Source organism: Salvelinus fontinalis, chromosome 18, assembly GCF_029448725.1.
Source record: "Salvelinus fontinalis isolate EN_2023a chromosome 18, ASM2944872v1, whole genome shotgun sequence".
NCBI lineage: Eukaryota > Metazoa > Chordata > Actinopteri > Salmoniformes > Salmonidae > Salvelinus > Salvelinus fontinalis.
In genome coordinates, this window is record NC_074682.1 from 25,343,539 (window position 1) to 25,370,389 (window position 26,851).

General features: G+C 42.6%; 1 long non-coding RNA gene across 1 annotated transcript; it reads right to left on the minus strand.

The window, feature by feature from the left end:
* Positions 1 to 504: 504 nt before the first annotated feature.
* On the minus strand, positions 505 to 26,851 carry LOC129815199 (uncharacterized). Its single transcript, XR_008753401.1, has 5 exons — positions 26,709 to 26,851; positions 1,496 to 1,535; positions 1,246 to 1,386; positions 1,065 to 1,159; positions 505 to 969 (listed from the first exon to the last, which is right to left on the minus strand). It is a non-coding gene; the product is annotated as an uncharacterized LOC129815199 (long non-coding RNA).

Consider the following 26,851-nt stretch of genomic DNA (forward strand, 5'->3'; position numbering starts at 1 on the left):
TATGCTCTTTGGAACACCTGAGTAAGCACCACTGATTTCACTGGAGCCATCGTAGCCTTGACCACGGCATTTGTTCACCGATATCCGCTTACTTTCCATCAGTTCAATAGTTTATTTTTCAAGGCCTGACACACTTTGATCAGTCACATTCTTGAAGCCCAAGAAACAGACAAGTAGCTTCCTACCCTCTAAAAGGTAAATGTTCCTGGAGTATTCTTTAAGGGTTCTTCAAATTGAAACTGTGGGGGAACCCCTATAAGTTCTTAATGGTTCCTCGAAGAACCTTTTGGGGTTCCTTTTTTAAACTCCCTGTCCACTCTCCCTCCATTATAAAAACATAGTTTAATAATATTAACAATATTGACAATATTTATTTAAATAATTTATTGTTTATTTAGTGGCACCACAAATGTGAAATAATATTTACAAAACAATTTACCAAAGAAAACACACTACAAAATTGCAACATTTCTGCAGACATGTCAGACCATAATAAATAATACATTTACTTTGTATAGTGCTTTTTATTACATTTAAAATGTTTTTTTTTAATAATGATGTACAATAAAAACAACATACATTAAAATGAATCATAGGTAAACTAACAATATTGTAGACTTGATGCTAAATACAGATTTTTTAGCTTTAGTGTGTGTGTGTGACTAACAACCACATGCCCAACAACCACTTAGTTATGTTAGGAAGTTTGTCATCTTTATGACCGGCCCTGGTAACTTCACCCCAAATTGTCTTATCCCCAGAGCACAGTAACTTTAAGAGCATAATGTTTTTCTGACATTTTTGGGAAATTTAACGGGGGAAAAAATACAGCCCTAACAGAGCCCCAAGTCCCATAGGGATGTTCTCTAGGGCGTGGATGTTCTCCCCATCAAAGGCCAGCATGATTTCACTTTCATGGTGAAATGGATTTCTGCCAATGTGCAGTAAAGGAGTGAAGAGCGGTGAAACCTGTGTCAACAAATGTAAGAAAAGATGAATACACATACAATTAACAAAGAACATAACAAATGTTCAGCTGTAGTTTTATTTAAAAGTATACACACCTATGTTTATGAAGAAACAGATCATTTGTGCAAAGGCCACTGGTCCTCATTGAAGAGGTAGGGCAAGAGCAGGATCGCTGCTGTGGTCTCAAGTCCTAGTAAGGTAAAGCAATGATCTTACTACACTTGATCATTTTATTACAAAATACATTAGAGAAATGGAAGGAATAAGAGCAAATACCTCTTCTGTATTGTCCTTCAGGGACTGTCAAAATAGCAGGATGATGTCCTCACCCCTGCCTCGCCTCTCTACCTCGGATTGTCCTTGAATTATCTTTTTGTCTATATCCATTACATGGACTTTATTAATTTCTGAGAAGATCTGAAAAGATTTGCACATTATTTGTATGCTAATAGAGTTCAGTTTGTATTGACTGCTATGTAGGTTAAATGAACACTTCAAATGCAGCAGTCCTACAATATATCCATACCTTCTTCTTGATCCCAATTGCATTGTGTCCATGTTCTTTCCTTTAATAATTTCAAAGGAAGAGAAAATGTGTAAAAAAAATAGTCTTACAAGCATTAAAAAATATATATATATTAAATAAATATTGAAAGATAAATTGCATCGACATACAATTGAATGCAAAATAGAAGAACATATTGGAGAAAGCACTTGCTAATACAGTACTGCCATACAGTATAACTACTGCCATACAGGCCTAATGTCAAATTTCATCCTATCTTTGTACACAAATTCTTCTATATTTTATCAGGCTGACTTGAAAGATTATACGCAACGTTTTGCTACGTGGCAATACTGTGTTTGGATTCAGAAGGGCATGCATTACACAAAAGAGGTAGTCTAGTCACTGTATTAATACCATTATACATTTGAATCCCAACTACAGCTACCACTTAAGCTATTAATTTCTCTTCACAAGGGGGCATACATGTAATGTTTCCAAAATGGGATAGTATTGTACATGTAATGTTATGCCTCCTTGTGAGTTGATAGTATTGAATGCTGTACCAGGCTATATAAAGAGGAAGCTCTCCATTGACGATTCAGTTCGTTGTAACATCTTGTCTGGACATGTCACCATCCTTAGTTAGTTGGTTAGCTAGCTAGCTAACGTCAACAAAGCTAATGTTAGCTAGTTCATTCTCACAAAAGAGAACTGCTCTAGATTGGAAACTTACGTTAGTGAGTATAAAGCCATGTTGGCTTTATGGAAACGATATACAATATATGGGAGAGAATATAGTTCAGGAAATTATACAAACCTAGTTCTGCCTAGTTAGGACATAACGCTAGCTAGCTAGCTAGCTAAAGTACTGTAGCTCATACAATGCCAAAGGTCAAACCCGGCTTTCTAATATTTACGTTAATTCTTCTGAACTATAGCTATAGTAACGTTATGGAAGCTATTCACAGAAGACCATAATTGTCTTCGTTATTCATTAGTATTTTATATTATTATATCAATTATTTCAATACATATTCAGAGCCAAACATCAACTGAACTGTTGTCGTATTCAAACTTGGCACGAGCGTTTTCAGATCCCTGAAGAACTCCAGCAACAATGGGGGTTCCTCGATGAACCCCACCACCTAAGAATTTCTTTGAATAGCCTTTTGGCGTTGTTATTCATTGCCAAGAACCCTAATGTTCTTCGGGGATCTTTAAGGATCTTAGAAGAACTCCAGTTGAATCCCACATTTTTAGAGTGTAGTACATTTGGAAATTAAAACGTTTTATGAATTAGTTTTGGGGAGTTACTTACAAAATGATGAAAACTAAATATATAGAGATATCAACCGCAAACACAATTGACTGCTTGGCATCCAACTGCAAGGCCTTACATAGGGTAGTGCATACAGCCCAGTACAACATTGTGGCCGAGCTCCCTGCCATCCAGTACCTCTATATCAGATTGTGTCAGAGGAAGGCCCTAAAAATGGTCAAAGACTCCAGCCACCCAACTCATAGACTGTTCTCTCTGCTACCGCAAGGCAAGCGGTACCGATGCACCAAGTCTAGAACCAACAGGACCCTGAACAGCTTCTAACCCCAAGCCATAAGACTGCTAAATAGTTAGTCCCGTATAGCTATTTGGTTTAACTATCTGCATTGACTCTTTTTGCACAAACTTTTTGGACTCATCACATAAGCTGCTGATACTGATTATAATCTGTCACTTTATTTCTAGTTGTACACACTACATTACCAGGTGTATGTGGACACCTGCTCGTCGAACATCTCATTCCAAAATCATGGGCATTAATATGGAGTTGGTCCCACCTTTGCTGCTATAACAACCTCCACTCTTCTGGGAAGGCTTTCCACTAGATGATGGAATATTTCTGCGGGGACTTTCTTCCATTCAGCCACAAGAGCATTAGTGAGGTTGGGCACTGATGTTGGGCAGTTAGGCCTGGCTCACAGTCGGAGTTCAATTTCATGCCAAAGGTGGTCAATGGGGTTGTGGTCAGGGCTCTGTGCAGGCCAGTTCTTCAACACCGAAGTTCTTCAACACCGATCTTGAATAAACATTTATGTATGGGACTTGCTTTGTGCACCGGGGCATTGTGTTGCTGAAACAGGAAAGGGTCTTCCCCAAACTGTTGCCACACAGTTGGAAGCACAGAATCGTCTGCAATGTCATTGTATGCTGTAGCATTAAGATTTCCCTTCACTGGAACTAAGGTGCCTGTACCATGAGAAACAGCCACAGACCATTATTCCTCCATCAAACTTTACATTTGGCACTATGCATTGGGGCAGGCAACGTTCTCCTGGCATCCACCAAACCCAGATTTGTCCATCGGACTGCCAGATTCATCACTCCAGAGAATGTGTTTCCGTTGCTCCAGAGTCCAATGGCGGGGACCTTTACACCACTCCAGCTGACACTTGGCATTGTGCATGGTATTTTAGGCTTGTGTGCGGCTGCTCGGCCATGGAAACCCATTTCATGAAGCTCCTGACGAACAGTTATTGTGCTGATGTTGCTTCCAGAGGAAGTTTGGAACTCGATAGTTTGGACCTCGGTAGTGAGTGTTGCAACCGAGGACAGACCATTTTTACACTCTACGCACTTCAACACTCGGCGGTCCGGTTCTGTGAGCTTGTCTGGCTTACCACTTCGCGGCTGAGCCATTGTTGCTCCTAGACGTTTCCACTTCACAATAACAGCACTTACAGTTGCCCAGGACAGCTCTAGCAGGGCAGACATTTTACGAACTAACTTGTTGGAAAGGTGACATCCTATGACTGAGCCAAGTTGAAAGTCACTGAGCTCTTCAGTAAGGCCATTCTATTGCCCATGTTTGTATGTGGAGATTGCATGGCTGTTTGCTTGATTTTATACACCTGTGAGCAACGGGTGTGGCTGAAATAGCCAAATACACTAATTTGAAAGGGTGTCCACATACTTTTGTATATATACAATATGTGCGTATCTGCCTCAATTACGTCGTACTGGTACCCGGTGTATATAGCAAAGTTATCATTACTCATTGTGTATTTATTACTTTTATTATTACACGCTTTACTTTTCTCTTATTTCTCTATTTTCTTTCTCTCTGCATTGTTGGGAAGGGCCCGTTTCTAAGCATTTCACTGTCTACACCCATTGTTTGTGAAGCATATGAGGAATAACCTTTGTTTTGATGATAGGCACATGGGCCCCCAGAGTCCGTGGGCCCTCAGCCTTGCGGGGTTGCGGGGGTGTCTGGTGACAGTATATTTAGGTACAGGGGAACAAATCTCAAAACAGGCTTAGGTTGCTTTGATATTTGTCAATAAACCTTTTCTGAATGTTTGTACCATATAGTGTCTAGTCTCCCCATTTTACAACCCCTCCAGGACTTCGCACCGATTTTTTTGGTGATATCTGTAGGCAGAAATGCTTGATTTTGCTGCAGCAATTCTGACTTTTTTTCATGGCAATATGCAATGAAAATTTCTCGGGGCCCTTTACACCCGTTGTTTGTGAAGCATGTGAGAAATAACCTTTTGACCTTGAAGTACTTTCTTATTGTTGCTGATGAGACACTGGAATTCATTTGCTGGTCCTCTCGTGTCACATTTCTGCTTGTATGTCTGGTTCACGGTCATCAGTAGCTTCTATAGTTGGGATCATCAACTCGATTCAGCTGTGGGACAATATTTTTAATTTTAGACCGCTACCAGCCCAAACAGATATACCATTTGACTAAAACATAATCATTTCAAACCTTGCTTTATTTGTATACGATCACGTACACTACATTAACCAAAGTATGTGGACACCTGCTTGTCGAACATCTCATTCCAAAATCATGGGCATTAATGGTCACCCCTTTGCTGCTATAACAGCATCCACTCTTCTGGAAAAGCTTTAAACTAGATGTTGGAACATTGCTGCAGGGACTTGCTTCCATTCAGCCACAATAGCATTAGTGAGGTCGAGCACTGATGTTGGGTGATTATGCATGGCTCACAGTTGGCGTTCCAATTCATCCCAAATGTGTTTGATGGGGGTGAGGTCAGGGCTCTGTGCAGAACAGTCAAGTTCTTCCACACAGATCTCGAGTAAACCATTTCTGTACGGACCTCGCTTTGTGCACCGGGAATTGTCATGCTGAAAGAGGAAAGGGCCTTCCCTAAACTGTTGCCACAAAGTTGGAAGCACAGCATTGTCTAGAACATCATTGTATGCTGTAGCGTTGAGATTTCCCTTAACTGGAACTAAGGGGCCCGAACCATGAAAAATAGCCCCAGACCATTTTTCCTCCTCCTCCGAAATTTACAGTTGCAACTATACATTCGGGCAGGTAGCATTCTGGTATCTGCCAAACCCAGATTCGTCCGTTGGACTGCCAGATGGTGACGCGTCTGGCAGTACTTTCTAATTGTTGCTGATGAGACACTGGAATTCATTCGCTGGTCCTCTCGTGTCACATTTCTACTTGTATGTCTGGTTCATGGTCATCAGTAGCTTCTATAGTTGGGATCATCAACTAGATTCAGCTGTGGGACATTTTTATTTTATTTTAGACCGCTACCAGCCCAAACAGATATACCATTTGACTAAAACATAATCATTTCATATGATCACATATATCTCTCCATTGTGTGTGGGAATTCTTTGGAACAGATTTCCAAAATTAAAATCACTTGGATCTAATTTGCTGGTGTTTTTACAGTCTTTTATGTCCAACAATTATACATATAACAAATTCTAACTTATAGAAACTAGTGGAAACCCTGGTTTACAGACAAGGGACAGCCATAGACCACCATGTGATGAACCAGGTCCAGGTGATCGATCGCCAGCTCCATCTAAGGCCGACAGAGAGAGAGGGAGGCAGAGAAAGGGGCAGATAAGGGAAGAGACGTCAGAAACCTCTATGGACTCCATTGACAAATGTATGTCATAATTGTAAAATGCTTAGACCATGTAAAGAGAGATCGGTCATTAACCCGAGTGATAGGATTTTTACGTTTTGAGCTTTGGCACCTTCATGACCTTGCAGTGGTACATACAGTACATGTTCTACAGGGACAGTAATCTGCAATGGAAGAGGAACTACTGTGTTCATTTGTCAGATTGACTGACAGGTTAACACTTTTTGGCGTGGCTAGCTTGTGATTGTTTGAAAAAATGCATCTGGACACAGTACCATCTTTTTTTGTTTCACCTGGCTGCCAATTCCTGATCTTTGAGAACATAATTTGAAGAGTCACCTGAAGTGTGAGAGGAATGGGAGATAGAGGAGGACAGCAGTGCTGAGGCAGAGTGCTCGTAGAGAAGACAACAGGCTACCATTCTGAACTTTGTGTGCTGATCTTTCTGGCACCCAGAGCTGTTAAGGCATCACCCTGGTGGGTGCTACACAGAGAGGAAGAGAAGAAGTCCAGTGGCTATAAGACTCCTAGTTCCCAGACTTACCCTCTACAAGATCATCAGCAGTCTCCATCAACATCATCATCTGTCCAGTTCCCTTCGCTCAAGCCACAAACTTACCCTCTCCATCTTCGTGGGATGCAGCTTTCTAAAGACTTGACCTCTATTGGTTGACCTGTCATGATATATTGCTTGTTTGTTTTTTTGCTCTTGAAGTGCTTTGACATTCTGGAAGAAGCGCTATAGAAATGTAATAAATAATTATTGTTATTATTAATACTGTCTGTGTTTCCAGTCCATTCCCCATATGGAAAAAATAGAGAATCATTTAAGAGTCTCTTATATGGTCTACCTGGAAGATGTCAGTAATACATATGGCAGCAAATACACTGACTTATATGGGTGGTTAGCATTTAGCCATAACAGAAATGTTGCATGTATTATATAAAAAACATACAAGAGGCATGTAAGCTAAGCCTTCTAAGGTCTCACATACATGGGACAAACACATTTCAAAGCAGTTGCATACCACTGTCTGAAGTTATTGATGCATGCAATGTGACACATTGACTAATGAAGAAAAGTGTGCCGTGAGGAGGAGCAGGAAGAAGAAGGGGACAAAGCAGAAGGACGGGGAGGAGAGGGGGAAGAGAGGATAGGAGATGAGGAGGAAGAGTAGTAGGAGGACAAGAGATAAGGAGGAGGAGGAAAGCAGGAGGACAGGAGGTGGACAGGAGGAGAAGAAGGAATGACTGATAGCAACAGTGAATCTATTTAGTTATTAATTGGAGATCTCTCAACAAGAATTCTCATGATAGCACATTGGTAGTAGTCAGGGACAAAAATCAAAGATAAGCAGGCGTAACTGTCCAGTATGAGGTGCTGCGCAGCCGGAACTTTGGAAACTCACACCTGAACATTTACATACAAATATGGTATTTTTTCTTATAATTGTCTTTTTTATATGTTGACTTATAATAAACAACTAGTGGCACCTGTCTAGAGTAAATCAATGAAAATGTATACTTTTATTTAATGCAATTTCCCCCTCCTGCATATCAAAAATATGCTCATCTGTTCAGTTTTTTGGTCTCTGCATATACCAATATTCTCAACTCAAGTTCTTTCATCTAACATTTCCAAGCAAGAATGCGTTATAAAGATGTATTGATATGCTATAGGCCTACCTAAACCAGTAATTGGCATGAATTTTAGGTTGACAATTAGGTTATTGTTGCTATAATCTGACTGTCAAAATAGTGCTCCAGAATTGCAGACTTATTTTGTTCAGTATAAATTAATTTGCTTGCATATTTTTGTGTACAAATAGGCTATCGTATAGGCTAATTCACTTGGGGCTAATCGACGAGTAAGGGGAAACTTGAAACCAAAACAGTACCCTACTGTTTTTCCCACGATTGCATTTTGAAATGTTGCGCAATTATTGAATTTTTCTCTTCCTCTGCTTCTCTCCATCTAGGCAGTGGTGTAAAGTACTTCAGTAGTACTTTAAAGTATTTTTACTTACAGTGGGGCAAAAAAGTATTTAGTCAGCCACCAATTGTGCAAGTTCTCCCACTTAAAAAGATGAGAGCGGCCTGTCATTTTCATCATAGGTACACTTCAACTATGACAGATAAAATGAGAAATAAAAATCCAGAAAATCACATTGTAGGATTTTTTATGAATTTATTTGCAAATTATGGTGGAAAATAAGTATTTGGTCAATAACAAAAGTTTATCTCAATACTTTGTTATATACCTTTGTTGGCAATGACAGAGGTCAAATGTTTTTTGTAAGTCTTCACAAGGTTTTCACACACTGATGCTGGTATTTTGGCCCATTCCTCCATACAGATCTCCTCTAGAGCAGTGATGTTTTGGGGCTGTTGCTGGGCAACACGGACTTTCAACTCCCTCCAAAGATTTTCAATGGGGTTGAGATCTGGAGACTGGCTAGGCCACTCCAGGACTTTGAAATGCTTCTTACGAAGCCACTCCTTCGTTGACCGGGCAGTGTGTTTGGGATCATTGTCATGCTGAAAGACCCAGCCACGTTTCATCTTCAATGTCCTTGCTGATGGAAGGAGGTTTTCACTCAAAATCTCACGATACATGGCCCCATTCATTGTGTCCTTTACATGGATCAGTCGTCCTGGTCCCTTTTTCAGAAAAACAGCCCCAAAGCATGATGTTTCCACCCCCATGCTTCACAGTAGGTATGGTGTTCTTTGGATGCAACTCAGCATTCTTTCTCCTCCAAACACGACGAGTTGAGTTTTTACCAAAAAGATATATTTTGGTTTCATCTGACATTCTCCCAATCTTCTTCTGGATCATCCAAATGCTCTCTAGCAAACTTCAGACGGGCCTGGACATGTACTGGCTTAAGCAGGGGGACACGTCTGGCACTGCAGGATTTGAGTCCCTGGCGGCGTAGTGTGTTACTGATGGTAGGCTTTGTAACTTTGGTCCCAGCTCTCTGCAGGTCATTCACTAGGTCCCCCCGTGTGGTTCTGGGATTTTTGCTCACTGTTCTTGTGATCGTTTTGACCCCATGGGGTGAGATCTTGCGTGGAGACCCAGATCAAGGGAGATTATCAGTGGCCTTGTATGTCTTCCATTTCCTAATAATTGCTCCCACAGTTGATTTCTTCAAACCAAGCTGCTTACCTATTGCAGATTCAGTCTTCCCAGCCTGGTGCAGGTCTACAATTTTGTTTCTGTTGTCCTTTGACAGCTCTTTGGTGGAGTTTGGAGTGTGACTGTTTGAGGTTGTGGACAGGTGTCTTTTATACTGATAACAAGTTCAAACAGGTTCCATTAATACAGGTAACGAGTGGAGGACAGAGGGGCCTCTTAAAGAAGAAGTTACAGGTCTGTGAGAGCCAGAAATCTTGCTTGTTTGTAGGTGACCAAATACTTATTTTCCACCATAATTTGCAAATAAATTCATAAAAAATCCTACAATGTGATTTTCAGGATTTTTTTTCCTCATTTTGTCTGTCATAGTTGAAGTGTAAATATGATGAAAATTACAGGCCTCTCTCATCTTTTTAAGTGGGAGAACTTGCACAATTGGTGGCTGACTAAATACTTCTTTGCCCCACTGTAAGTTGTTTTTGGGGGGTATCTGTACCTTACTATTTATATTTTTGACAACTTTTACTTCACAACATCCCTTAAGAAAATATTGTATGTTTACTCTATACAATTTCCATGTCACCCAAAAGTACTCATTACATTTGGAATGCTTAGCAGGTCAGGAAAATTATACAATTCACACACTTATCAACAGAACATCCTTGGTCATCTAGTGGACTCATTAAACACACATGCTTCGTTTGTAAATTATGTCTGAATGTTGGAGTGTGTCCCTGCCTATCCATAATTTGAAAAATAAGAAAATGGTGTCGTCTGGTTTACTTAATATAAGGAATTTGAAATTATTTATACTTTTACTTTTGCTATTTAAGTACATTTTAGTGATTACATTTACTTTTGATACTTAAGTGCTTGAAACAAAATAATTTTAGACTTTCACTGAAGTAGTATTTTACTGGGTGACTCACTTTTACTTGAGTCATTTTCTATTAAGGTATCTTTACTTTTATTCAAGTATGAGATTTGGGTACTTTTTCCACCACTGCATCTAGGCTATTCTGTGAGCACAGGGGGAAACAGGGGAAGGTTAAATACTTTCATGCAGGAATCAGGATGCTACTGTTTGACTAAATCATGGTTTTAGCTGCTCCAAAAATAAAAAGTTTTGAGTGAAGTGAACAGTTAGAATTTGTGGCTATAATTTCCACCTCTCCCATATACTGTATCTACCAGCTCACTTTTGTTGCCTATTGTAACGAATACTCAGGGAGAAAAAGGTGTAGATTCACGCACAGAGCGCGGCAGGTGTTTATTTCGCCTTCGCAGAAGGCAGGAATCGTGGTCACTGTCAGGCAATGGTCATACACAGGTAAGCAAACAGGCAGGTGAATTAAATCTAGGACTAAAGGCTATAACTGGTTATCACAAACGAGCTAGGAAAAGGCTTAGTCGAGTCAAAACGAACAATACCTCACAAAGGCACAAACAGAATGAACTGAACTAAATAAGGAGCTGATGAGACCAGGTGAGTAACTAACACAGGTGAAAACAATGAACAAAAATGAAAGACAGGGCTACGTTCAAGAACACAACAAAACAGAACGCAAGGTTGACTAATAAAATAAATACAGAACTTTACACCTACTGTATAAGTTTTATAGCCAGTGCTTATTTGACTAATTAGGTCTATCTACCTTGCTTTATTTGTCAACATTATTTGAAAGAATTTGAGGGTTAGTTTAAGAAAACAGGGCAGCGGGTCATCATGAGACGCTATTAAAGATTTTACACAATTTAAAGCGCAGTAGTGCAGTTGATAGGCTACTGTATGCCTACCTTGGATATGATGGATTGCATGTTGCATATTAATATAACTATTGTGATGTATAGAAATCAGTATCATGGACAGCCAAATATTTAGCTTACGTTGATTGGACTAAATCGTTTTTATAATTTGGTTGTCACTGTATTTGACTAAGCATAGGTGATTAGATGATGTTGAAATGGTGCTGGAATAGTGGAGGCATCTCCGTTTCCTTTGTGACTTGTGCTAACTCTCCATAGTTCTAAATCAATAGTTGTTTAGTCGTCCGAAAATGTTGGATACATTACCTTGCTTGACCACGCTGTAGTTCATGCAATATGTTTTGTGGACTTCACCAGACCAACACAACAACAGATGTAGCTCTCTGGTTTTGTAATGAACAGGGATGTAAACTGGTGAGGGCTCAAGAAGCATGCCAAAAAATCCCTGCTAGGGGGGATAAAAAGAAATAAAAAAGATCAGCTTTAAAATGCTACTTTTTAGTGACTTAGGCTGGATCCCATCTTGAAATGCAGGTTCTAACTAATTAAATAACACATCATATGATCTACATGATCAGTCTCTGTGTGTAAAATAAAAAGTGGTTAATGTGAACCTAACTCACAACTAGAAAATGTAAGGAAAGCAATCCAATATTATTTGTTGCCTATACTTTACTGCAAATGACACTCAAGTCCAGAGAAAAAACAATACACTAATATTGCAGTTAGCCATGACAGCCTTTATAATAGAATGCTTGTGACCACACACATCTAAATATTGCACTTGGGAAAAAAACATCTTAAAGTAGAAACCGAATGAAACAAACAGGCATTCTATTTTTGCTCTATTATAGTGGCCACTATAGACATCGATCAAGTGCACAAGGCTACACGTGTGCAAAAATAACGTTCACTGACTACATTTCTTTTATAATCCCCTTCACTCACAAGTGTTACTGTATGTCATGTTCAACACAACAAAAACAATATCTTTGGGCTACATTGCACGTTATTACATTGTACACTTTCTGCCTGTGGACATCTGTTCTACAATGTGCCAGCAGCAGAGCATGAGACCCTTTGTTGGCATAATTGATCTCTTTCAGGCAGAGAGTACACCTGGCATACCCCTTTTATCCACAAGTGAGAAAGAGGGAAAGTGTGTGGTGTTCCTTTCACCTCTATAGTGACATCCAGCTTAAGCCAGGCCCAGCTCCAGCAACACTTCATCCCTCTTCCAAAGTGGAAGAGAGATTGACTTCCTCATTACTTGTTTTTGTAAGAGGTGTTGACAAGGTGAAGGTACTGAGCTGTCTTTTTAAAATACTAGCACACAGCTCGGACACCCATGCATACCCCACAAGACATGCCACCAGAGGTCTCTTCACCCTCCCCAAGTCCAGAACAGAAAATGGGAGACGCACAGTACTACATAGAGCCATGACTACATGGAACTCTATTCCACATTAGGTAACTGATGCAAGCAGTATAATCAGATTTTAAAAACAGGTAAAAATACACCTTGTGGAACAGCGGGGACTGTGAAGTAACACAAACATAGGCACAGACACATGCATACACACACACATGATAACATACGTACTATACACACACGTACACATGAATTTTGCGTTGTATATATGTGGTAGTATGCATGTGCAAGTATGGGCCTGAGGGCACACACTTAGTGTGTTGTGAATTCTGTAATGAATGTATTGTAATGTTTTTGAAATTGTATAACTGTCTTAATTTTGCTGGACCACCGGAAGAGTAGCAGCTAATGGGGATCCATAATAAATACAAATACAAATACACTTGTTTAACAAGCAATGCCTCATTTTCACCTAAATCTCTCATTCTAAATATTAACCACATATTGTAAAGGGAAAGTATTAGTTCATAGATAGTAGTTCGTTTGTTAGCTAGTTAACATTTAACACATTTTGCCAGGGTCCAGTAAACAACTAATGTTACAATTGAGGAACGGCAAGGAGTCGTACACCAGTTAATACTATAGCGAATTGGTTAGGTTACTAACGTTAGTTTATCTGGCGTTGTAACATTAACTAGCTAGCTGTCTGACTTTACTAGCCAGCAAATTTTCACACCATAAACTCAATTATTTGATAAGCTAAGTTGGCTAATGTTGCTTAACATTTCTCTGGTTATCTAACAGAGAATTTGATACAGCAAGATACTTAACAATGCTAACAATTCTTGTTCCACCACACTTGCTCCCTCACCTCAAACTTTCCAAATGCCAGTTGTTTTTCGGTTACAGCTCATGAAGTATGCTTCATCACCTTCTGACCCCCCTCGCCGGGCGACAGGCTTCTCACCTACCTCTTCGTTATCATTCAGGGGACACGCTGATGTAACTGGCAAACTGCCTTTCCACTCTCTGCGGTCTTTCCAAAGCGAATCAGGGTCTGTAGTGACGCCTCTAGCACTGAGATGCAGTGCCTGAGACCGCTGTGCCACTCGGGATTCCTAAATATAAAGTGGACAACACCACGTGAGAGGACAACGTGCTTCCTTTGAGAGTAAAATGAAGTAAATGGCGCCAGATGAGATGGCTGCCGTTTTACGGCCTCCTAACCAATTGTGCTATTGTGTGTGTTTCTTCGCGTTATTTTAGTTTATTTTGTACATAACGTTTTTTCCACCATCTCTTATGACCGAAAAGAGCTTCTAGATATCAGGACAGGGATTACTCCCCTCGTCCTGGACAAAGAGTTTTTCTTTAACGAGTCGGACATGAAGGATTTACTTCAGACACCCGACAAGACCCAAATCCCTGTGATTTGCATGAGAAAGAGACCGAGATATCGAGGACGTAGGTCGGGGTGCCTTGTAAGGATCCAACAACGAGTGGAGAATCAGCCTCTACCATTAGTCCTATTAGCCAACATACAATCATTGGATAACAAAATAGACAAGCTACGATCACAAATATCTTACCAACGGGTGATTAAAAACTGTAATATCTGATGTTTCACAGAGTCGTGGCTGAACGACGACATGAATAACATACAGCTGGCGGGATTTACGCTGCATTGGCAAGATAGAACAGCGGACAGGAGAAGAGGAGGAGGACGGGGAAAGGAGGAGGAGAGGAACATTTTTATTTTTTTATTTTTTCATCCCATTTTCTCCCCAATTTTCGTGGTATCCAATCGCTAGTAATTACTATCTTGTCTCATCGCTACAACTCCCGTACGGGCTCGGGAGAGACGAAGGTCGAAAGCCATGCGTCTTCCGAAGCACAACCCAACCAAGCCGCACTGCTTCTTTAACACAGCACGCCTCCAACCCGGAAGCCAGCCGCACCAATGTGTCGGAGGAAACACTGTGTACCTGGCCCCCTTGGTTAGCGCGCACTGCGCCCGGCCCGCCACAGGAGTCACTGGAGCGCGATGAGACAAGGATATCCCTACCGGCCAAACCCTCCCTAACCCAGACGAAGCTATGCCAATTGTGCGTCGCCCCACGGACCTCCCGGTCGCGGCTGGCTCCGACAGAGCCTGGGAGAGGAACATTTCTGTCGGGGGAGGGGTATTTTTTATCTGTGCTCTGCTGATTAGTATTTATCTCCACTCATACATGCGGAATAAAGGCGTAGTGCACAATATATATTAAATACAAAATGTTTAAAGCACCCCTGCTTCCTGCGGCTATGGATTGAACTAACTGTTCATAAAAGAAAAGAATCCGGGTTTTAGTAAGAAACTGGAGCTTTGTAATGTAGGCCTGTAGTGATATTATGAGAAGAAGATTAAACATTACAAACAATGAAGTACAACAATGAAAAACCACAGCACAATAGCATAGAAACCTGGCCCTGAGCCCAGAGAAAATGTAACACACTTTAAACTAAGAACTGAACCTCAGTAATGTCCTATTTCTCAGGGGTGTGAGCTCATTTGAGTCCTAAAAGCCATGCCATTATTACCGTTGCACTGATGGTCTCCTGAGGAAGATTGTTTTGGCTCACACTTCCTTGAGAAACCAACTGATCTCCAGCTCTGTTTTACAGAATACAGTCCCTTACAAAGGTATTCATCCCCCTTGGCGTTTTTCCTATTTTGTTGCATTACAAAATATAATTTATATAGATTTTTATTGGGATTTCATGTAATGGACATACACAAAATAGTCCAAATTGGTGAAGTGAAATGAAAAAAATTACTTGTTTAAATTTATTAGTATTTTTATTTCAACTGAAAAGTGATGTGTGCATATGTATTCACCCCCTTTGCTATGAAGCCCCTAAATAAGATCTGGTGCAACCAATTAACGTCAGAAGTCACATAATTAGTTAAATAAAGTCCACCTGTGTGCAATCTAAGTGTCACATGATCTGTCACATGATCTCAGTAAATATACACCTGTTCTGAAAGGCCCCAGAGTCTGCAACACCACCAAGCAAGAGGCACCATGAAGACCAAGGTGCTCTCCAAACAGGTCAGGGACAAAGTTGTGGAGAAGTACAGATCCAGGTTGGGTTATTAAAAAATATCAGAAACTTTGAATATCCCACGGAGCACCATTAAATCCATTATAAAAAATGGAAAGAATGTGGCACCACAACAAAGCTGTCAAGAGAAGGCCGCCCACCAAAACTCACGGACCAGGCAAGGAGGGCATTAATCAGAGAGGCAACAAAGAGACCAAAGATAACCCTGAAGGAGCTGCAAAGCTCCACAACGGAGATTGGAGTATCTGTCCATAGGACTACTTTAAACCGTACACTACACAGAGCTTGGCTTTACGGAAGAGTGGCCAGAAAAAAGACATTGCTTAAAGAAAAAAAGAAGCAAACACGTTTGGTGTTCACCAAAAGGCATGTGGGAGACTCCCCAAACATATGGAAGAAGGTACTCTGGTCAGATGAGACTAAAATGTAGCTTTTTGGCCATCAAGGAAAACACTATGTCTGGCGCAAACCCAACAATTTGCATCACCCCGGAACACCATCCCCACAGTGAAGCATGGGGATGGCAGCATCATGCTGTGGGGATATTTTTCATCGGCAGGGACTTGGAAACTGGTCAGAATTGAAGGAATGATGGTGCTAAATATAGGGAAATTCTTGAGGGAAACCTGCTTCAGTCTTCCAGAGATTTGAGACTGGGATGGAGGTTCAACATCCAGCAGGACAATGACCCTAAGCATACTGCTAAAGCAACTCTCGAGTGGTTTAAGGGGAGACATTTAAATGTCTTGGAATGGCCTAGTCAAAGTCCAGACCTCAATCCAATTCAGAATCTGTGGTATGACTTAAAGATTGCTGTACACCAGCAGAATCCATCCAACTTGAAGGAGCTGGAGCAGTTATGCCTTGAAGGATGGGCAAAAATCCCAGTGGCTAGATGTGCCAAGCTTATTGAGGCATACCAAGAGACTTGCAGCTGTAATTGCTGCAAAAGGTGGCTCTACAAAGTATTGACTTTGGGGGGGGGTGAATAGTTATGCACGCGCTCAAGTTCTGTAATTTTTTCGTATTTCTTGCTTGTTTCACAATAAAAAATGTTTTGCATCTTCAAAGTGGTAGGCATGTTGTGTACATCAAATGATACAACCCCCCCCCCAAAAAAAATCTATTTTAATTCCAGGTTGTAAGGCAACAAAATAGGAAAAATGCCAAGGGGGTGAATACTTTTACAAGCCACTACATACAATATTCGTACACTGGCGTAACGCAGTTTCTCTGGACCACAGCAGGGTCGAAGATGGCCTATTATACTTTATCAATATTTGCGCATAAATAATTTCTCGCATAATTACTGTTACGACACTAAAAGATCCCACTATTGTCTGTCTGCATTTATAAAATTATACCGCCATATACACTTTCAATGAGCCCAGTCGTGACTTTTTTCAGGCGTCAGGTAATCAATCCGCATGAAATGATTGGACAGAAACCTGGTTAATGTGTGGGCTTGTCTCTCTCTCTCTTTCTACATAGAGGGCTATAGTAGCTACAGTATGTATGCACCTTGCATTTTTGTGTTGACAATCCAGACGGTATTTCCTGAGACATTGTGCATTATACTGTATGTCCATTGGGTTGCACACAATTTCAACTTAGTCTTGAATGATGCATTGCAAGATATACCAGAGATATGAGACTGCTGATATTGCAACCACACAACTCAAACGCTGGTTCACCAGTATGAACGAAATTGCAAAGCTCTTTTTGTTTGTTTTATCCCTTAAGAACTGTTGTACGCTAAAGATAATAATCTGTATGCATCTGCCAATTTATTGGCTGTCAAGTATCCAGACGACCTGTCCCCAGAGCTTCCCATACAGTCAATCTCGTTCTGTAATGTGTTTAGGCCGGCGGTTAAGGAGAATGAGAGGCTCAATTAAAGATGTTGCAGAATTGCATTTTTGAAGCACCACTCCCTTCTGCCCAGTTTCCCTGATGTTGCTACGACAATCAAGCTGTTTTTACCATCCCTGTAACTCTCTTCTGTGGAGAGATCATTTTCTAAACTAAAACTAATAAAGAACTACAGTGCATTTGGAAAGTATTCAGACCTCTTGACTTTTTACAGATTTTGTTACATTACATCCTTATTCTAAAATGGATTAAATCGTTTCCCCCCCTCATCAATCTACACAAAATACCCCATAATGAAAAGCAAAAACATATTTTTAGAAATGTTGTCAAATTTATAAAAAATGTAAAACCATGACATTTACATAAGTATTCAGACCCTTTACTCAGTACTTTGTTGAAGCACCTTTGGCAGCGATTACAGTCTTGAGTCTTCTTGGGTATGACGCTACAAGCGTGGCACATCTGGCACCTTTATTAAATACTACCTTGCAAAACACCAGTCTCAACATCAACATTGAAGAGGCGACTCAGGGATGCTGGCCTTCTAGGCAGAGTTCCTCTGTCCAATGTCTGTGTTCTTCTGCCCATCTTAATCTTTTCTATTTATTGGCCAGTCTGAGATATGGCTTTTTCTTTGCAACTCTGCCTAGAAGGCCAGCATCCCAGAGTCGCCTCTTCACTGTTGACGCTGAGACTGGTGTTTTGTGGGTACTATTTAATGAAGCTGCCATTTGAGAACTTGTGAGGCGTCTGTTTCTCAAACTAGACACTCTAATGTACTTGTCCTCTTGCTCAGTTGTGCACCGGGGGCCTCTCACCTCTCTTTCTATTCTGGTTAGAGCCCGTTTGAGCTGTTCTGTGAAGGGAGTAGTACACATCGTTGTACAAGATCTTCAGTTTCTTGCATGGAATAGCCATCATTTCTCAGAACAAGAATAGACTGACGAGTTTCAGAAGAAAGTTCTTTGTTTCTGGCCATTTTGAGCCTGTAATCGAACCCACAAAGGCTGATGCTACAGATACTCAACTAGTGTAACGATCGTCGTCATATTCCTCCTCCTCGGATGAGGAGGAGCATGGATCAGACCAACACGCAGCGAGGTATGTGGACATAATGATTTATTAGACAAAACGACGAAACACAAAATAACACTTTAGAAAAACAAAATAACATAACGAACTAAACAGACCTAAACTTACGAACTTACATGAAACGAAGAACACACGAACAGGAACAGACAAACCGAAAACAGTCCCGTGTGGTAACATGTACTGACACGGAAGACAACCACCCACAACAAACAATGTGAAACAACCTACCTTAATATGACTCTCAATTAGAGGAAACGCCAAACACCTGCCTCTAATTGAGAGCCATACCAGGCAACCCATTAACCCAACATAGAAAACACATAACATAGACTACCCACCCAAAACTCACGCCCTGACCAATTAAACACATACCAAACAACAGAAAACAGGTCAAGAACGTGACAGAACCCCCCCCCTCAAGGTGCGAACTCCGGGCGCACCCCTACAACTCAAGGGGAGGGTCTGGGTGGGCATCTGTCCGCGGTGGCGGCTCCGGCGGTGGACGAGGACACCACTCCACCACTGTCTTTGTCCCTCTCCTTTGCGTCCTTTGAGTGGCGACCCTCGCCCCCGACCATGGTCCAGGAACCTTCACTAAGGCCCCTCCTACATAGAGGAGACAGCTCAGGACAGAGAGGTAGCTCAGGACAGAGAGGTAGCTCAGGACAGAGAGGTAGCTCCGGACAGAGAGGTAGCTCCGGACAGAGCGGTAGCTCCGGACAGAGAGGTAGCTTAGGACAGAGGGACAACTCTGTACTAATGGCAGCTCCGGACTGAGTGGCAGCTCCGGACTGGGTGGCAGCTCCGGACTGAGTGGCAGCTCCGGACTGAGTGGCAGCTCATGACTGGAGGGCAGCTCATGACTGGAGGGCAGCTCATGACTGGAGGGCAGCTCATGACTGGAGGGCAGCTCATGACTGGAGGGCAGCTCATGACTGGAGGGCAGCTCATGACTGAAGGGCAGCTCATGACTGTAGGGCAGCTCATGACTGTAGGGCAGCTCATGACTGTAGGGCAGCTCATGACTGTAGGGCAGCTCATGACTGGCTGGCGGTTCTGGCAGCTCCTGACTGGCTGGCGGCTCTGGCAGCTCCTGACTGGATGGCGGCTCCTGACTGGATGGCGGCTCTGGCAGCTCCTGACTGGATGGCGGCTCTGGCAACTCCTGACTGGATGGCGGCTCTGGCAGCTCCTGACTGACGGACGGCTCTGGCGGCTCCTGACTGACGGACGGCTCTGGCGGCTCCTGACTGACGGACGGCTCTAGCGGCTCCTGACAGACGGGCGGCTCTAATGGCTCGGGACAGACAGGCGGCTCTAATGGATCGTGGCAGACGGATGGCTCAGAAGGCGCTGGGCAGACGGATGGCTCAGAAGGCGCTGGACAGACGGATGGCTCAGAAGGCGCTGGACAGACGGATGGCTCAGACGGCGCTGGACAGACGGATGGCTCAGACGGCGCTGGGCAGACGGATGGCTCAGACGGCGCTGGGCAGACGGATGGCTCAGACGGTGCTGGGCAGACGGATGGCTCAGACGGTACTGGGCAGACAGATGGCTCAGACGGTGCTGGGCAGACGAGCAGTGCAGGCGGCGTTGGGCAGACAGCCGACTCTTACCTGCTGAGGCGCACAGTAGGCCTGGTGCGTGGTGCCGGAACTGGTGGTACCGGACTGGAGACACGCACCTCAAGGCTAGTGCGGGGAGCAGGAACAGGGCACACTGGACTCTCGATGCGCACTATAGGACTGGTGCGTGGTACCGGAACTGGAGGTACCGGGCTGAGGGCACGCACCTCAGGGCGAGTGCGGGGAGAAGGAACAGTGCGTACAGGGCTCTGGAGACGCACAGGAGGCTTGATGCGTGGTGCCGAAATTGGAGGCACTGAGCTTGAGACACGCACCACAGGGAGAGTGCGTGGAGGAGGAACAGGGCTCTGGAGACGCACTGGAAGCCTGGTGCGTGGTGTTGGCACTGGTGGTACTGAGCTGGGGCGGGAAGGTGGCGCCGGATATAACGGACCGTGTAGGCGTACTGGCTCCCTCAAGCACTGAGCCTGCCCAACCTTACCTGGTTGTATGCTCCCCGTAGCCCGTCCAGTGCGGGGAGGTGGAATAACCCGCACTGGGCTGTGTTGGCGAACCGGGGACACCATGCGTAAGGCTGGTGCCATGTACACCGGCCCGAGGAGACGTACTGGAGGCCAGATATGTTGAGCCGGCTTCATGGCACTTGGCTCAATGCTCACTCTAGCCCGGCTAGTGCGGGGAGGTGGAATAACCCGCACCGAGCTATGAACACGTACAGGAGACACCATGCGCTCTACTGCGTAACACGGTGTCTGCCCGTACTCTTGCTCTCCACGGTAAGCCCGGGAAGTTGGCGCAGGTCTCCTACCTGACTTCGCCACACTACCCTTTAGCCCCCCCCCCCCCCAATACATTTTTGTGTTGTACTTGCGGGCTTCCAGCCTTGCTTCCGTGCTGCCTCCTCATATCGTCGCCTCTCCGCTTTAGATGCCTCCAGCTCCGCCTTGGAACGGCGACACTCCTCTGGCTCTGCCCAGGGTCCTTCTCCGTCCAGAATCTCTTCCCATGTCCAATCCTCCTTGACCCACTGCTGCTGTCGTTGCTGTCCGTTAACCCGCTGCTTGATCTGGGTTTGGTGGGTGGTTCTGTAACGATCGTCGTCATATTCCTCCTCCTCGGATGAGGAGGAGCATGGATCAGACCAACACACAGCGAGGTATGTGGACATAATGATTTATTAGACAAAACGACGAAACACAAAATAACACTTTAGAAAAACAAAATAACATAACGAACTAAACAGACCTAAACTTACGAACTTACATGAAACGAAGAACACACGAACAGGAACAGACAAACCGAAAACAGTCCCGTGTGGTAACATGTACTGACACGGAAGACAACCACCCACAACAAACAATGTGAAACAACCTACCTTAATATGACTCTCAATTAGAGGAAACGCCAAACACCTGTCTCTAATTGAGAGCCATACAAGGCAACCCATTAACCCAACATAGAAAACACATAACATAGACTACCCACCCAAAACTCACGCCCTGACCAATTAAACACATACCAAACAACAGAAAACAGGTCAGGAACGTGACAACTAGTCTAAAGAAGGCCAGTTGTATTGCTTCTTTATTCAGCACAATAGTTTTCAGCTGTGCTAACATAATTGCAAAAGGGTTTTCTAATGATCAATTAGCCTTTTAAAATGTATAAACTTGGATTAGCTAACACAACGTGCCATTGGAACCAAGGAGTGATGGTTGCTGATAAGGGCCCTCTGTACGCATATGTAGATATTCCATTAAAAATCAGAAGTTTCCAGCTACAAAAGTCCTTTACAATATTAGCAATGTCTACACTGTATTTCTGATCAATTTGATGTTATTTTAATGGACAAAAAACAATGACATTTCTAAGTGACCCCAAACTTTTGAACGGTAGTGTATATTGAGAGACATCAAACGCAACTGCAAATTGACTGCTTGGCATCCAACTGCAAGGCGCTACATAAAGTAGTGCGTACAGCCCTCTACATCACTGGGGTTGAGCTCACTGCCATCCAGGACCTCCATACCAGACTCCAGACGAAAATGGCGCCGGAGGAGATGGCCTCCTAACCAATTGTGCTATTATATGTTTTTTTTTTTGCGATATTTGTAAATTATTACGGCAAGTGGCACAGATGCATCAAGTCTGGAACCAACAGGACCCTGAACAGCTTCTAACCCCAAGCCATAAGACAGCTAAATAGTTAGTAAAATAGTTAACCAAATAGCTACCCGGACTATCTGCGTTGACCCTCATCACATAAGCTGCTGCTACTGTTTATTATATGTCACTTTATTCCTAGTTATATGTACATATGTACCTAAATGACCTTGTACCCGTGCACATGGACTCGGTACTGGTACCACGTGTCTAAAGCCAAGTTATCGTTACTCATTGTGTATTTATTATTACATGTTTTACTTTTCTATTATTTCTCTGTTTTTTTCTCTCTCTGTATTGTTGGGAAAGGCCCGTTAGTAAACATTTCAATCTTAGTCTACACCTGTTGTTTACGTTGCATGTGAGGAATAAACTTTGATTTGATGATAGGCACATGGGCCCCCAGAGCTCGTGGGCCCTCAGCCTTGCGGGGTTGCGGGGGTGTCTGGTATGCCTGTGACAGTATATTTAGGTACAGGGGAACAAATCTCAAAACAGGTTTAGGTGGCTTAGATATTTGTCAATAAACCTTTTCTGAATGTTTGTACAATATGGTGTCTAGTCTCCCCATTTTACAACCCCTCCCGGATTTCACAATTTTTGGGGGGTGATATCTGTAGGCAGAAATGCTTGATTTTGCTGCAGCAATTCTGACTTTTTTCATGGCATTATGGAATGAAAATGTACAAAATTCTATGACCTGGAAGTACTTTCTTATTGTTGCTGACGAAACACTGGTAAATTGACCGTAACAAGCCCAAACAGATATAACATTTGACTAAAAGATAATAATTTCAAACCTTGCTTTATTTGTATACGATCACATACACTACATTAACAAAAGTATGTGGACACCTGCTTGTCGAACATCTCATTCCAAAATCATGGGCATTAATATGTAGTTGGTCTCCCCTTTGCTGCTATAACAGCCTCCACTCTTCTGGAAAAGCTTTAAACTAGATGTTGGAACATTGCTGCAGGGACTTGCTTCCATTCAGCCACAATAGCATTAGTGAGGTCGGGCACTGATGTTGGGTGATTAGGCCTGGCTCGCAGTTGGCGTTCCAATTCATCCCAAATGTGTTTGATGAGGGTGAGGTCAGGGCTCTGTGCAGAACAGTCAAGTTCTTCCACACAGATCTCGAGTAAACCATTTTTGTACGGACCTCGCTTTTGTGCACCGGGCATTGTCATGCTGAAAGAGGAAAGGGCCTTCCCTAAACTGTTGCCACAAAGTTGGAAGCACAGTATTGTCTAGAATATCATTGTATGCTGTAGCGTTAAGATTTCCCTTAACTGGAACTAAGGGGCCTAGCCTGAACCATGAAAAATAGCCCCAGACCATTTTTCCTCCTACACCGAACTTTACAGTTGCAATTATACATTCGGGCAGGTACCATTCTGGTATCCGCCAAACCCAGATTTGTCCGTCGGACTGCCAGATTCATCACTCTAGAGAACAGGTTGCCACTGCTCCAGAGTCCAATGGCAGCGAGCTTTACACAACTCCAGTCGATGCTTAGCATTGAGCATGATGATCTTAGGCTTGTGTGCGGCTGCTCGGCCATGGAAACCCATTTCATGAAGCTCCCGACGAACAGTTCTTGTGCTGACGTTGCTTCCACAGGCAGTTTGGAACTCGGTAGTGAACGTTGAAACCGAGGACGGTTGATTTTTACGCATTATACGCTTCAGCAATCGGCGGTCTCGTTCTGTGAGGTTGTCTGGCTTACCACTTTGCGGCTGAGCCATTGTTGCTCCTAGACGTTTCCACTTCACAATAACAGCACTTACAGTTGACTAGGGCAGCTCTAGCAGGGCAGAAATGTGACGAACTGACTTGTTGGAAAGGAAGCCTCCGATGACGGTGCCACGTTGAAAGTCACTGAGCTCTTCAGTAAGGCTATTCTACTGACAATGTTTGTCTATGGAAATTGCATGGCTGTGTGCTAGATTTTATACACCTGTCAGCAATGGGTGTGGCTGAAATAGCCACCAATTTGAAAGGGTGTCCGTATACGTTTGTATATATAGTGTATACAAACAGATAGGCAACTTCACTTGTGGATTAATTTGCTCAGGCCTACATCTCTTTGTGTACAGACAGATAGGCTACTTCTCTTGTCGATAGATAATCAAATGTTATTGGTGACATATACATATTTAGCAGATGTTACTGCGGGTGTATCGAAATGCTTGTGTTCCTAGCTCCAACAGTGCAGTAGTATCTAACAACAGTGCAGTAGTATTTGGGTCGGCAGGTAGCCTAGTGATTAGAGTGTTGGGCCAGTAACCGAAAGGTTGCTGGATCAAATCCCCAAGCTGACAAGGTAAAAAATCTGTCATTCTGCAAGGCAGTTAACCACTGCTCCCCAGTAGGCTGTCATTGTAAATAAGAATGTGTTCTTATCTGACTTGCCTAGGTAACATTTATTTTTTATTTTTTTTATCTGAGAATTGCAAAGTTTAGGAGCTAGAAGCAGAGCTGCCATATCTGTCGGCGCCATCTTATTAATTAGGAAGGGGAAACTGGAAACCAAAACATAGTTTTAGCTGCCCCAAAAATAGAACAATTTGAGTGAAGTGACCAGCTATAATTTGTAGCTCGCACTGATGCGATCTCATCCAAGCGTGGAAGTAGGCCTAATTTCCATCTCTCCAGTTTATCTTCCAGCTCATGTTTATTTCCTATGTTTTAGGCCTAGTGCTTATTTGACGCATTATACACCTTGCTTTATTTAACAGCATTATTTGATAGGATTTTGAGGGATAATTTAAGAATGGGTGAAAACAGGGAAGAGGGTCACGGGCCCACCATAAACTATCAGCACAGCGGCGCAGTAGATACTAGTACTGTATGTGGATTACTGCATGTTGCACAATTAGTATTACTATTGTGACGCATATTGCCATGGTAATTTGTCATTTCCAGTAAATTAGCATAGTGAATTAATAGGCCGAGGGACGTCATCAAGTTATAAATTATGATGCAATAATTATGAGTTTGAATTTGAAAAACTCCTGTCTTCAGTTACTTAATTGTAGCCTAGTATTGTCAGGATGATGCAATAGTAACCATGCCATTCCAAACACAAAAACAGGAAAATAAACACAAATGAAAAACACAGCGGAATATAAAGTAGATAATCCCATGTGGGGGGAAGACATGCCTCTTTTGAGCCTAAAATTAAGAAAATCGTTCCAAAATAGTAGGAGATCTTCCAGCAGCTTAGAATTCCTTAGCATATTATAATATAGATGTCATGTAAGGCATATAGCTAGCTAGTTAAGTTAACACATACAAATACACCACTGACATAAGGAAAAACATACAAAATCTTACCAGATCCTATCAGATTATTTATTTGATTTCTGTACAAATACAATTCTTCTGCCATACAAGATTCTTATTTCATTTTCATGATTCTTTTCCATATGGGCCTGTTCCACAGTCACCTGTTGTACGCTAAGGATACAACCTCCCATATAACATGTTTCACAATATCGATTCAATTTCATTGAATTCAATCATATTTGACCCGTTGAACGCCAAGAATAAAATAAAAGACTTGAAGTGCCTGATCCACATTGGACAATTTGGTTCCGGTTACAGGACATGTGCGTGAGATAACTCTTACATTCTCCATAACTAGGCATTGAATCTCCAGAATGGCCTATTTCTCAGGGATGTGAGCTCCTTTTTGTCCATAAGGCATGCCATTATTACTGTGGCACAGATGGCATACTGTGGAAGGATATTTTGGCCCACTCTCACTTGAGAACCCCCCCCCCCCCCCAAAACAAAGATTAAACAAATGTTTTATTGTCACATAGACAGGATAGATGCAGTGAAATGTGCTGTGTTACAGGGTCAGCCATACTGGTATGGCACCCCTGGAGCAAGTGCCTTGATTAAAGGCATATCGACAGATTTTTCCCCTCGTCGGCACAGGTATTCAAACCGGCGACCTTTCGGTTACTGGCCCAATGCTCTTTAACAGCTAGGCTACCTGCCACCCTCAACTCATCTCTAACTTTGTTCTACAGAATACATCCATTTAGGTAAAAGGGGAACAACTCTCAAAACAGGCTTTAGGTTGCTAAGATATTTGTAAACAAACATGGTTGTCATCTTCAATCCTTTTAAGACTTCCATTACATATTACTTGTAGTTTGTGTCTCTGTGAGAAAAAGTTGACTCACGGTGATGTGGAAGTCATCCTCATCACATGATTGGATAGATCTCCAGAAGGTTATGGTGGTTTGACCGTCTGCCTCAGTCAGGGACAGGATGGTGCAGCTCAGTTTCTTATCCACCAGGGTAATCCAATTCTTTGTGATATGAT